At 60.5% G+C, this 12002-nt stretch overlaps 2 non-coding genes across 2 annotated transcripts; both read left to right on the top strand.

Moving 5' to 3' along the window:
- Positions 1-8108: 8108 nt before the first annotated feature.
- On the top strand, positions 8109-9923 carry LOC142795596 (small subunit ribosomal RNA). The gene has a single exon (XR_012893148.1). It is a non-coding gene; the product is annotated as a small subunit ribosomal RNA (ribosomal RNA).
- A 1719-nt stretch (positions 9924-11642) lies between these two features.
- On the top strand, positions 11643-11795 carry LOC142795594 (5.8S ribosomal RNA). Its single transcript, XR_012893146.1, has one exon. It is a non-coding gene; the product is annotated as a 5.8S ribosomal RNA (ribosomal RNA).
- Positions 11796-12002: the final 207 nt, after the last annotated feature.

Below are 12002 nucleotides of genomic sequence, written 5' to 3'. Positions count from 1 at the left end.
TTTTTTGTTTGTTTTCTTTTGATTAAGCGCAAGCTTTTTTCTTTGTTTTCTTTTGATTAAGCGCGGGCTTTTTCTTTGTTTTTTTTGCATTCGCCCCGGCAGACGCGTTTTTGCGCCGCCCCGGCTGACGCGGTTTTTGCCGCCCCGGCTGACGCAGTTCGGACTTAGCACTTTTCGGGCTGTGCCTGGCTGGCGGCCCACTCACTCGATCGCCATGTCTGTTTGCCACAGTTTTCCGGTGGTGCCGCACCCGGGCTCGCCCCGGCTGACGCGGTTTCGTGCCGCCCCGGCAGACGCGGTTTTCGCGCCGCCCCGGCTGACGCGGTTTCGTGCCGCCCCGGCAGACGCGGTTTTTTGCCGCCCCGGCAGACGCGTTTTTTTTTGTCTTTCGCCCGGCTGACGCAGTTTTCGCGCCGCCCCGGCAGACGCGGTTTTCGCGCCGCCCGGCAGACGCGGTTTTTTGCGCCGCCCCGGCTGACGCAGTTCGGACTTGGCACTTTTTGGCTGAGCCTGGCTGGCGGCCCACTCACTCGATCGCCATGTCTGTTTGCCACAGTTTTCCCGGTGGTGCCGCACCCGGGCTCGCCCCGGCTGACGCAGTTTTCGCGCCGCCCCGGCTGACGCGGTTTCGTGCCGCCCCGGCAGACGCGGTTTTTTGCGCCGCCCCGGCTTGACGCGGTTTTTTTGCCGCCCCGGCTGACGCAGTTCGGACTTGGCACTTTTCGGCTGTGCCTGGCTGGCGGCCCACTCACTCGATCGCCATGTCTGTTTGCCACAGTTTTCCCGGTGGTGCCGCACCCGGGCTCGCCCCGGCAGACGCGTTTTTTTTTTTTTCTTTCGCCCCGGCTGACGCAGTTTTCGCGCCGCCCCGGCTGACGCGGTTTCGTGCCGCCCCGGCAGACGCGGTTTTTTGCGCCGCCCCGGCTGACGCGGTTTTTGCCGCCCCGGCTGACGCAGTTCGGACTTAGCACTTTTTGGCTGAGCCTGGCTGGTGGCCCACTCACTCGATCGCCATGTCTGTTAGCCACAGTTTTCCCGGTGGTGCCGCACCCGGGCTCGCCCCGGCTGACGCAGTTTTCGCGCCGCCCCGGCTGACGCGGTTTCGTGCCGCCCCGGCAGACGCGGTTTTCGCGCCGCCCCGGCTGACGCGGTTTTTGCCGCCCCGGCTGACGCAGTTCGGACTTAGCACTTTTCGGCTGTGCCTGGCTGGCGGCCCACTCACTCGATCGCCATGTCTGTTTGCCACAGTTTTCCCGGTGGTGCCGCACCCGGGCTCGCCCCGGCTGACGCAGTTTTCGCGCCGCCCCGGCTGACGCGGTTTCGTGCCGCCCCGGCAGACGCGGTTTTCGCGCCGCCCCGGCTGACGCGGTTTCGTGCCGCCCCGGCAGACGCGGGTTTTTTGCCGCCCCAGCTGACGCAGTTCGGACTTAGCACTTTTTGGCTGAGCCTTGCTGGCGGCCCACTCACTCGATCGCCATGTCTGTTTGCCACAGTTTTCCCGGTGGTGCCGCACCCGGGCTCGCCCCGGCAGACGCGTTTTTTTTTTCTTTCGCCCCGGCTGACGCAGTTTTCGCGCCGCCCCGGCAGACGCGGTTTTCGCGCCGCCCCGGCAGACGCGGTTTTTTGCGCCGCCCCGGCTGACGCGGTTTTTTGCCGCCCCGGCTGACGCAGTTCGGACTTGGCACTTTTTGGCTGAGCCTGGCTGGCGGCCCACTCACTCGATCGCCATGTCTGTTTGCCACAGTTTTCCCGGTGGTGCCGCACCCGGGCTCGCCCCGGCTGACGCAGTTTTCGCGCCGCCCCGGCTGACGCGGTTTCGTGCCGCCCCGGCAGACGCGGTTTTTTGCGCCGCCCCGGCTGACGCGGTTTTTTGCCGCCCCGGCTGACACGGTTCGGACTTTGCACTTTTCGGCTGTGCCTGGCTGGCGGCCCACTCACTCGATCGCCATGTCTGTTTGCCACAGTTTTCCCGGTGGTGCCGCACCCGGGCTCGCCCCGGCAGACGCGTTTTTTTTTTTTTTTTCTTTCGCCCCGGCTGACGCAGTTTTCGCGCCGCCCCGGCTGACGCGGTTTCGTGCCGCCCCGGCAGACGCGGTTTTTTGCGCCGCCCCGGCTGACGTGGTTTTTGCCGCCCCGGCTGACGCAGTTCGGACTTTGCACTTTTTGGCTGAGCCTGGCTGGCGGCCCCACTCACTCGATCGCCATGTCTGTTTGCCACAGTTTTCCCGGTGGTGCCGCACACGGGCTCGCCCCGGCAGACGCGTTTTTTTTTTTCCTTCGCCCCGGCAGACGTGGTTCCCCCCCCCCCCTCCGTCTTTCTTTTTGTTTTTTTTTTCGCCGCGGCTGAAGTGGATTTTTCGGTGCCTCGACGCCCCGGTAGTCGCGGTTTTTCCGTTCCGCACGGCCCCGGCTGACGCTGCTCGGTCACAGTCGCCTTTTGTGGTGATGCAGACTTCTTGAGCGCGGGTGTTTTTTTTTTTTTGTTGTTGTTGTTGTTTTATTACGCATTCGCTCCAGCAGACGCTGTTTAGACTTTTTGTTTCCTCTTTTATCCTGCGACGAGGTGACGAGGTTTATTCGGTGCCCCGCCGCCCCGGCTGAAGTGATTTTTCCTGTCCCGTGCCGCCCCGGCTGACGCGGTTGGGACTTCGCGTTTGTTCGGCCGCCACGGGTTTTGGCGCACTCGCTCGGTTGCTTGTTGTTGCCACTTGTTGCGAACCCAGGTTTCTTGAGCGAGCGCGGGCGTTTTTTCTTCCTTTCTTTCTTTGTTCTATGTGTTAGCGAATCGGCCTTTAATATCACACGAGGACTCACAACCAACAATTTTCAGTTTGAAGTGTAAAAAATCTGCAGGTGTTGACGTAACTGACTTGCCCCGTACCCTTGAGTACATCCATGAAGTTCTCGTAGTACTACTAAATCGCATTATTCCAAGTGGAGAAATTCCATAACTTGCAAACCTCTACACGAAAATCGGTGCGCGTGATAAAGTTGAAAATTTATCGTCCGATATCAAATGTGCCTTCTATAACACAAATTCTAGGAAAAAAAAAAAAAAAACACTTGTTCGCCGTTTTCTGCGCCGTGACTGGCAGCACTCCGGCGAAGCGAAACGGGGTCGATTCGAGCACGATATCGGCGTCTTTCGACGTGCTCGCCGGCGACCGTCGCACGAGTACGTCGCACGAGCGCGTCTGCCGGGGCGCCGTTTGCGAAGCCGACGCAAAAGTGGGAACCGCCGCTCGGATGATCGCCGCTTTCGGCAGAGTGAGTGTTGGCACTCCGGGGAAGCGAAACAGCGTGAATGCGCCCACGAAATCGGCGTATTTTGAAGTGCCCGCCGGCGACCGTCGCACGAGTACGGTAAACCGCGTCAGCCGGGGCGTAGTTCGGGACGCCGACGAAAAAGTGGGAAGCGCAACTCGGATCTTCGCCGTTTTTGCAGGAGTGAGTGGCGGCCCTCCTGCGAGACCAAGAAGCATCGATTCGTGCACGAATTCGGCGCCTTTCGACGTGATCGCCGGCGACCGTCGCTCGAGTAGGGCAAACCGCGTCTGCCGGGGCGGGCTTCGGGACGCCGATGCGAAAGTGGGAAACGCTGCTCGGATGTTCGCCGTTTTTGGCCGAGTGAGTGCTGGCACACGGGCGAAGCCAAACGGGGCCGATTACGGCACGATATCGGCGTCTTTCGACGTGCCCGCCGGCGACCGTCGCACGAGTACGGTAAACCGCGTCAGCCCGGGCGGAGTTCGGGACGCCGATGCGAAAGTGGAGAACGCCGCTCGGATCTTCGCCGTTTTTGGAGGAGTGAGTGGCGGCACTCCGGAGAAGCCAGGGAGCGCCAATTAGCGCACGATATCGGCGTCTTTCGACGCGCTCGCCGGCGACCGTCGCACGAGTAGGGCAAACCGCGTCTGCCGGGGCGGGGTTTACGACGCCGACGCAAAAGTGGGAACCGCCGCTCGGATGTTGGCCGTTTTTGGCAGAGTGAGTGCTGGCACTCCGGCGACGCGAAAGAGCGCGAATGCGCCCACGAAAGTGGCGTATTTGGACGTGCGTGACGGCGACCGCTGCAGGAGTACGAAAAACCACGTCAGCCGGGGCGAGCGACACACGGCGGTCTGGGTGCTTATCGCTGCTATTATAGGGGCACCCCGGCAGACGCAGAAAAAAAAAAAAAAATTTTCGACCTTCTTTTTTGCTGGTCGAGCTCGGGTAACCCAGGTCGCAATGGGAGCCGCGCACGAAAGCGGCGTCGCGAGACGCGTTCGCGGTCGCTAGTCGCACGAGCTCGGCAACCGCGTCAGCCGGCGCGGAGTTCGGGATGCCGACGGCTAAGTGGGTACCGCTGCTCGGATGTTCGCCGTTTTTGGCCGAGTGAGTGCTGGCACTCCGGTGAAGCCAAGGAGCGCCAATTCGTGCACGATATCGGCGTCTTTCGACGTGCCCGCCGGCCACCGCCGCACGAGTACGGCAAACCGCGTCTGCCGGGGCGGGGTTCGCGACGCGTACGCAATAGTGGGAACCGTCGCTCGGATGTTCGTCGTCTTTGGCCGAGCGAGTGCTGGCACTCCGGCGAAGCGAAACGGGGCCGATTCGGGCACGATATCGGCGTATTTCGACGTGCTCGCCGGCGACCGTCGCACGAGTACGGCAAAGCGCGTCTGCCGGGGCGAGGTTTGCGACGCCGACGAAAAAGTGGGAAGCGCCGCTCGGATCTTCGCCGTTTTTGCAGGAGTGAGTGGCGGCCCTCCTGCGAGACCAAGAAGCATCGACTCGCGCACGATATCGGTGTCTTTCGACGTGCCCGCCGGCCACCGCCGCACGAGTACGGCAAACCGCGTATGCCGGGGCGGGGTTGGCGACGCCGACGCAAAAGTGGGAACCGCCACTAGGATGTTCGCCGTTTTTGGCAGAGTGAGTGCTGGCACTCCGGCGAAGCGAAAGAGCGCGAATGCGCCCACGAAAGTGGCGTGTTTGGACGTGCTTGACGACGACCACCGCAGGAAAACGAAAAACCACGTCAGCCGGGGCGAGCGACCCATGGCGGTCTGGGTGCTTATCGCTGCTATTATAGGGGCACCCCGGCAGACGCAAAAAAAAAAAAAAAATTTTTTTCGACATTCTTTTTTGCTCGTCGACCTCGGGTGACCCAGGTCGCAGTGGGAGCCGCGCACGAAAGCGGCGTCGCGAGACGGCTTCGCGGTCGCTAGTCGCACGAGCTCGGCAACCGCGTCTGCCGGGGCGGAGTTCGGGACGCCGACGGCTAAGTGGGAACCGCCGCTCGGATGTTCGCCGTTTGTGGCCGAGTGAGTGCTGGCACTCCGGCGAAGCCAAACGGGGCCGATTCCGGCACGATATCGGCGTCTTTCTACGTGCTCGCCGGCGACCGTCGCACGAGTACGGCAAAGTGCGTCTGCCGGGGCGGGGTTTGCGACGCGTACGCAATAGTGAGAACCGTCGCTCGGATGTTCGTCGTCTTTCGCCGAGCCAGTGCTGGCAATCCGGCGAAGCCGAACGGAGCCGATTCGGGCACGATATCGGCGTCTTTCCACGTGCTCGCCGGCGACCGTCGCACGAGTACGGTAAACCGCGTCAGCCGGGGCGGAGTTCGGGACGCCGATGCGAAAGTGGGAAGCGCCGCTCGGATCTTCGCCGTTTTTGGAGGAGTCAGTGGCGGCACTCCGGTGAAGCCAAGGTGCGCCAATTCGCGCACGATATCGGCGTCTTTCGACGTGCCCGCCGGCCACCGTCGCACGAGTACGGCAAACCTCGTCTGCCGGGGCGGGGTTTGCGACGCCGACGCAAAAGTGGGAACCGCCGCTCGGATGTTCGCCGTTTTTGGCAGAGTGAGTGCTGGCACTCCGGCGAAGCGAAAGAGCGCGAATGCGCCCACGAAAGTGGCGTGTTTGGACGTGCTTGACGACGACCACCGCAGGAAAACGAAAAACCACGTCAGCCGGGGCGAGCGACCCATGGCGGTCTGGGTGCTTATCGCTGCTATTATAGGGGCACCCCGGCAGACGCAAAAAAAAAAAAAATTTTTTTCGACATTCTTTTTTGCTCGTCGACCTCGGGTGACCCAGGTCGCAGTGGGAGCCGCGCACGAAAGCGGCGTCGCGAGACGGCTTCGCGGTCGCTAGTCGCACGAGCTCGGCAACCGCGTCTGCCGGGGCGGAGTTCGGGACGCCGACGGCTAAGTGGGAACCGCCGCTCGGATGTTCGCCGTTTGTGGCCGAGTGAGTGCTGGCACTCCGGCGAAGCCAAACGGGGCCGATTCCGGCACGATATCGGCGTCTTTCTACGTGCTCGCCGGCGACCGTCGCACGAGTACGGCAAAGTGCGTCTGCCGGGGCGGGGTTTGCGACGCGTACGCAATAGTGAGAACCGTCGCTCGGATGTTCGTCGTCTTTCGCCGAGCCAGTGCTGGCACTCCGGCGAAGCCGAACGGAGCCGATTCGGGCACGATATCGGCGTCTTTCCACGTGCTCGCCGGCGACCGTCGCACGAGTACGGTAAACCGCGTCAGCCGGGGCGGAGTTCGGGACGCCGATGCGAAAGTGGGAAGCGCCGCTCGGATCTTCGCCGTTTTTGGAGGAGTCAGTGGCGGCACTCCGGTGAAGCCAAGGTGCGCCAATTCGCGCACGATATCGGCGTCTTTCGACGTGCCCGCCGGCCACCGTCGCACGAGTACGGCAAACCTCGTCTGCCGGGGCGGGGTTTGCGACGCCGACGCAAAAGTGGGAACCGCCGCTCGGATGTTCGCCGTTTTTGGCAGAGTGAGTGCTGGCACTCCGGCGAAGCGAAAGAGCGTGAATGCGCCCACGAAAGTAGCGTATTTGGACGTGCTTGACGGCGACCGCCGCAGGAGTACGAAAAACCACGTCAGCCGGGGCGAGCGACCCACGGCGGTCTGGGTGCTTATCGCTGCTATTATAGGGGCACCCCGGCAGACGCAGAAAGAAAAAAAAAATGGGGACATGGCGTGCGTCACCGTGCGGCTTCGCAGCGTTGCCGAAGTCGCCGAGCCCTTCGACTGAGCCGAACGGCGGACAGGGAACGTTGGTCGGCCGTTCTAACCTGTCGGTGCCACGCCGAGACGTCGTTAAGGAAAACCGCGTCGTGGGCCTCTACGACGCCGTCGAGTCGTTGTACGTTTGGTGTCCAGCGTGTCGGCGGCGAGTAGCGGACACGTCGTTCACGACTTCGGTCTTTCGCAGTCGACGCGAACTTGCGGAGAGTCGTGGTGCCTCACGTTTTCGGCAGAAACCGCGGCGGAATTTTCCCGTGCGTGCGCGCACGACCTCGGTGCTGTGCCGTCAGCGTAGTGTTGCACAAACTCGTGGCCTACCCAAGGTGCGGTACGTTTGCGGCCGTATCCTCGGTGGGAATTTCGTGAGTAGGGTCGCAAATTCTACGACCTCGGCGGGTTTGAGAGCGACGTAGACTTGTGGCACGCTCAACATGCCACACGTTTCGGGGCACACCCGCGGTGAAATTTTCTCGAGTACGCTCGTATTAGGGCCCAAGGAGGTCTGGGTACTTATCGCTGCTATTATGTGGGGGTTCTCGTGAGCGGCGTACGCGAAAGCGACCGGGTGTCTGATATGCGGCGGGCTTCGGCCTCGTCAAGCGTGTCCTCGGGTCTGCTCCAGGGGAATCCACGGCAGTCGTCTGCAGCCTCATCCGCTTGATGCGTTAGGGGCTGGTTGTCGGACGGTGCCGTTTTACCACGATATCGAGGTGTGTTCCGTGTCGTCCTCGGGCGATTCAGATGCGAAAGCGCCGAAGACGCGGGCGTGACCCGTCGTCTGGCGGCTTTGCAGTCTCGGCTCCGTTGCTAGTTCCGGCCGGTCCACCGACAGTGCAGCGGGCTTGGGCAACCCGCACGGCGCGACCGAGTCGATGCAACGAAAAAGAGCGAGCATGAACGTGCTTCTTGCCGCACGGCTCCCACTCGTCTTTCGGGAAGGTTGTGCCGTAGCGAGCTCGAACGCCGTCATCTCGGAGTGCAAAATAAGCGTGTTGGGGCGCCTGAAGGTGGCCTCCGCCGCACACAGACTGCGTCCGGCCCGCCGAGGGCGAGGACGGACGCGCAGTCGAACGATTACCTGGTTGATCCTGCCAGTAATCATATGCTTGTCTCAAAGATTAAGCCATGCATGTCTAAGTACATGCCGAAATAAGGCGAAACCGCGAATGGCTCATTAAATCAGTTATGGTTCCTTAGATCGTTTCTTCCTACTTGGATAACTGTGGCAATTCTAGAGCTAATACATGCAGTGAGCCTGGAGCCCTTTGGGTAACGGGTGCTTTTATTAGACCAAGATCGATCGGGTTTCGGCCCGTATTGTGTGGTGACTCTGGATAACTTTGTGCTGATCGCATGGCCACGAGCCGGCGACGTTTCTTTCAAGTGTCTGCCTTATCAACTTTCGATGGTAGGTTACTTGCTTACCATGGTTGTTACGGGTAACGGAGAATCAGGGTTCGATTCCGGAGAGGGAGCCTGAGAAACGGCTACCACATCCAAGGAAGGCAGCAGGCGCGCAAATTACCCACTCCCGGCACGGGGAGGTAGTGACGAAAAATAACAATACGGGACTCTTTTGAGGCCCCGTAATTGAAATGAGTACACTCTAAATCCTTTAACGAGGATCAATTGGAGGGCAAGTCTGGTGCCAGCAGCCGCGGTAATTCCAGCTCCAATAGCGTATACTAAAGCTGCTGCGGTTAAAAAGCTCGTAGTTGGATCTCAGTTCCAGACGAGTAGTGCATCTACCCGATGCGACGGCTCGGACTGAACATCATGCCGGTTCTTTCTTGGTGCACTTCATTGTGTGCCTCGAGATGGCCGGTGCTTTTACTTTGAAAAAATTAGAGTGCTCAACGCAGGCGAGTCGCCTGAATAAACTTGCATGGAATAATAGAACAAGACCTCGTTTCTGTTCTGTTGGTTTTTGGAATACGAGGTAATGATTAAGAGGGACGGACGGGGGCATTCGTATTGCGGCGCTAGAGGTGAAATTCTTGGACCGTCGCAAGACGAACTACTGCGAAAGCATTTGCCAAGAATGTTTTCATTGATCAAGAACGAAAGTCAGAGGTTCGAAGGCGATCAGATACCGCCCTAGTTCTGACCATAAACGATGCCAACCAGCGATCCGCCTGAGTTACTCAAATGACTCGGCGGGCAGCTTCCGGGAAACCAAAGTATTTGGGTTCCGGGGGAAGTATGGTTGCAAAGCTGAAACTTAAAGGAATTGACGGAAGGGCACCACCAGGAGTGGAGCCTGCGGCTTAATTTGACTCAACACGGGAAAACTTACCCGGCCCGGACACTGGGAGGATTGACAGATTGAGAGCTCTTTCTTGATTCGGTGGATGGTGGTGCATGGCCGTTCTTAGTTGGTGGAGCGATTTGTCTGGTTAATTCCGATAACGAACGAGACTCTAGCCTATTAAATAGGTGCGGGGTTCCCAGCACCTTACAACCTTCTTAGAGGGACAAGCGGCTCCTAGCCGCACGAAACAGAGCAATAACAGGTCTGTGATGCCCTTAGATGTCCGGGGCCGCACGCGCGCTACACTGAAGGAAGCAGCGTGTCTTTATCCCTGTCTGAAAAGACTGGGTAACCCGTGGAACTTCTTTCGTGATTGGGATAGGGGCTTGCAATTGTTCCCCTTGAACGAGGAATTCCCAGTAAGCGCGAGTCATAAGCTCGCGTTGATTACGTCCCTGCCCTTTGTACACACCGCCCGTCGCTACTACCGATTGAATGATTTAGTGAGGTCTTCGGACCGATGTCCGGCGCGGCCTTTCGGTTGCGCCGGTCTGTTGGAAAGATGACCAAACTTGATCATTTAGAGGAAGTAAAAGTCGTAACAAGGTTTCCGTAGGTGAACCTGCGGAAGGATCATTAACGGATTGTGAAGGGTGAGCGCCTCAGCTGCGTCTGCGCCCGACACTTTCTGCCGCTGACCCCGTTTGGACGCGGGGTCGGCTTTTCCCCACGGGGCTGCCTGAATGTGGAGCGGCACCCCGTGACAAATTGTTGCGCCCAGCGGACGCCAACACCGCGACCTTGGACGGTCGGCCAGGTGGCGGACGCGGGTACAAACGGCGCAACGCACTCATAGGTCGGCTTTCGACCCGCCACTGCACCGTGGCTCGAAGCGCTCGAAATGCGCGACCCGACCGCTGCGGGACCGCCTAGTACTGTAAACAGGAGCGGCGGAGCGCGAACGGCGAGTCGTGGTTACGTCGGTAGAAGGCGAGGCTGCGCGTTCCCGAAACGCCAGCCGAGTGCCCTCCCGACCGTTCGAGCGTGCAAGAACGAGACCCGACAATCGCGCGGCGACTGCCAAGTACGAGAGGAACGGCACAAGCGTCGGCGGTCGGTCAAGGAACTGGCGATGTGACGGGTCCGCTGTGCACCAGTGCATACCGTCCCGCCGTCCGCGGCAAGCGCCTCCGCGTCCTCGGGTGACGGAGGCTGCCGGTCGGTTCTTGCAGGCGAGGGATCTCGCTGGCACCGGTTCGCGTTGACGCGCGGCCGGTCATGGCACGGCGATGCGACGGCCGAGGTGCGCAGTACTCGATGGAGGAACCGCACGCTCCGATGACCGTCCCGCCCTCCGCGGCGTATGCGTACCGACCGTAATGGTTGCAGCAGCGCCGGCCGGCTTTTGAATTCGCCACACGAAACACGGTGCGAGATCGCGGTTAGGGGAGCGTCGACGTTGCCAGGCGTTTTGCTTGCTGCCGAGGGAAAGGCGGCACGGCCACGTCGCGCTCGTCGCGATTAGCGGGTCTGCGCGCTTTGGGAAGGTGCCGCAACGACTTGCCGAAAGAGGAAGCACGGAAGAACGAGGGACTTGGACGTCCCGACAATTGAACGCACTTGCGGCCAGGCCCTTGCTGGCTTCGTTCTTCCGCCTCGAGTAGGCTCGTACGCGGCTCCGGCGCCGAAAGTGGTCCTTGGCACCGACTTCGGTGGACGTGGGAAGTGCCGCGCAAGTACGGCGCGCCTGGCTCCACCTGTTGGCTAAAGTAGGCAGCCGGATCGGCATTTTGGTGTGCGGTGGCAAACCGTGGATGCGAAAAAAGCTTGTGCGATTTCGTGGAACAAAAAGCGGGGGTCCCCCTTTTTATGCGGAGGAGACCGACCCGCCCGCCGTGGTGAACCGCGACGCCACGGTAAAAACGGGAGAGGCTTGTCGATGGGACCGTGCATCCCGCGCTCCACGGAGGCCGGGAGGCGGCCGCCCGAGGAAATGTGTAGCCGTCGAGGCCCGCATCTGCGTGCACTCTTATCCAAATGGGTGTACCGCAGGCATTTTCTGGTTAGGCGGGCCAATGAGAGCGAGCACACAACGATACCTACGGGTCCGGCTTGGAGAACCGGCTTCGACGCCTCCCGAGTATTTATAGAGGGGTGGACCACGAAAGCACTCGCAAGTAGCGGAAGCGAAACGCCGTCCGAAACACACCGTTTGCTCGATTTGCGGCAGCCGAAAAAGGCGCGGCAGAGTTTTGGAGTCCAAGCGTGCGCTGAAAAGCGCCCTTCTTGGCCACTGTTTGGCCGAGTGCCAGAAACGTTTGGTTTTGACTGTACGGAATTGAACAAACACTTTTTCACGACTCTAAGCGGTGGATCACTCGGTTCTCGGGTCGATGAAGAACGCAGCCAGCTGCGAGACTTGGTGTGAATTGCAGGACACACTGAGCACTGATTCTTTGAACGCACATTGCGGCCTTGGGTCTTCCCTTGGCTTCGTCTGTCTGAGGGTCGGATCACATATCAAGAGAGCCTTCGGCGCACAAGGGAACGTGAGCCGTCGACTCGTTTTGACCGCGTCGGCAACACGGACAGCACGCTGAACACCTCACAGCGAGCGCCAACAGCGGCCACTCAAGGGCGAGACGGTGGCGACCGTCGTGCCAGAGCCCAACCGAAACGGGGGCGACCGACTGCATTGAGGATGTGGCACCTCGTTGA

The sequence above is a fragment of the Rhipicephalus microplus genome, unplaced genomic scaffold, assembly GCF_043290135.1.
Source record: "Rhipicephalus microplus isolate Deutch F79 unplaced genomic scaffold, USDA_Rmic scaffold_749, whole genome shotgun sequence".
NCBI lineage: Eukaryota > Metazoa > Arthropoda > Arachnida > Ixodida > Ixodidae > Rhipicephalus > Rhipicephalus microplus.
This window is presented reverse-complemented; position numbering and strand designations above follow the sequence as displayed.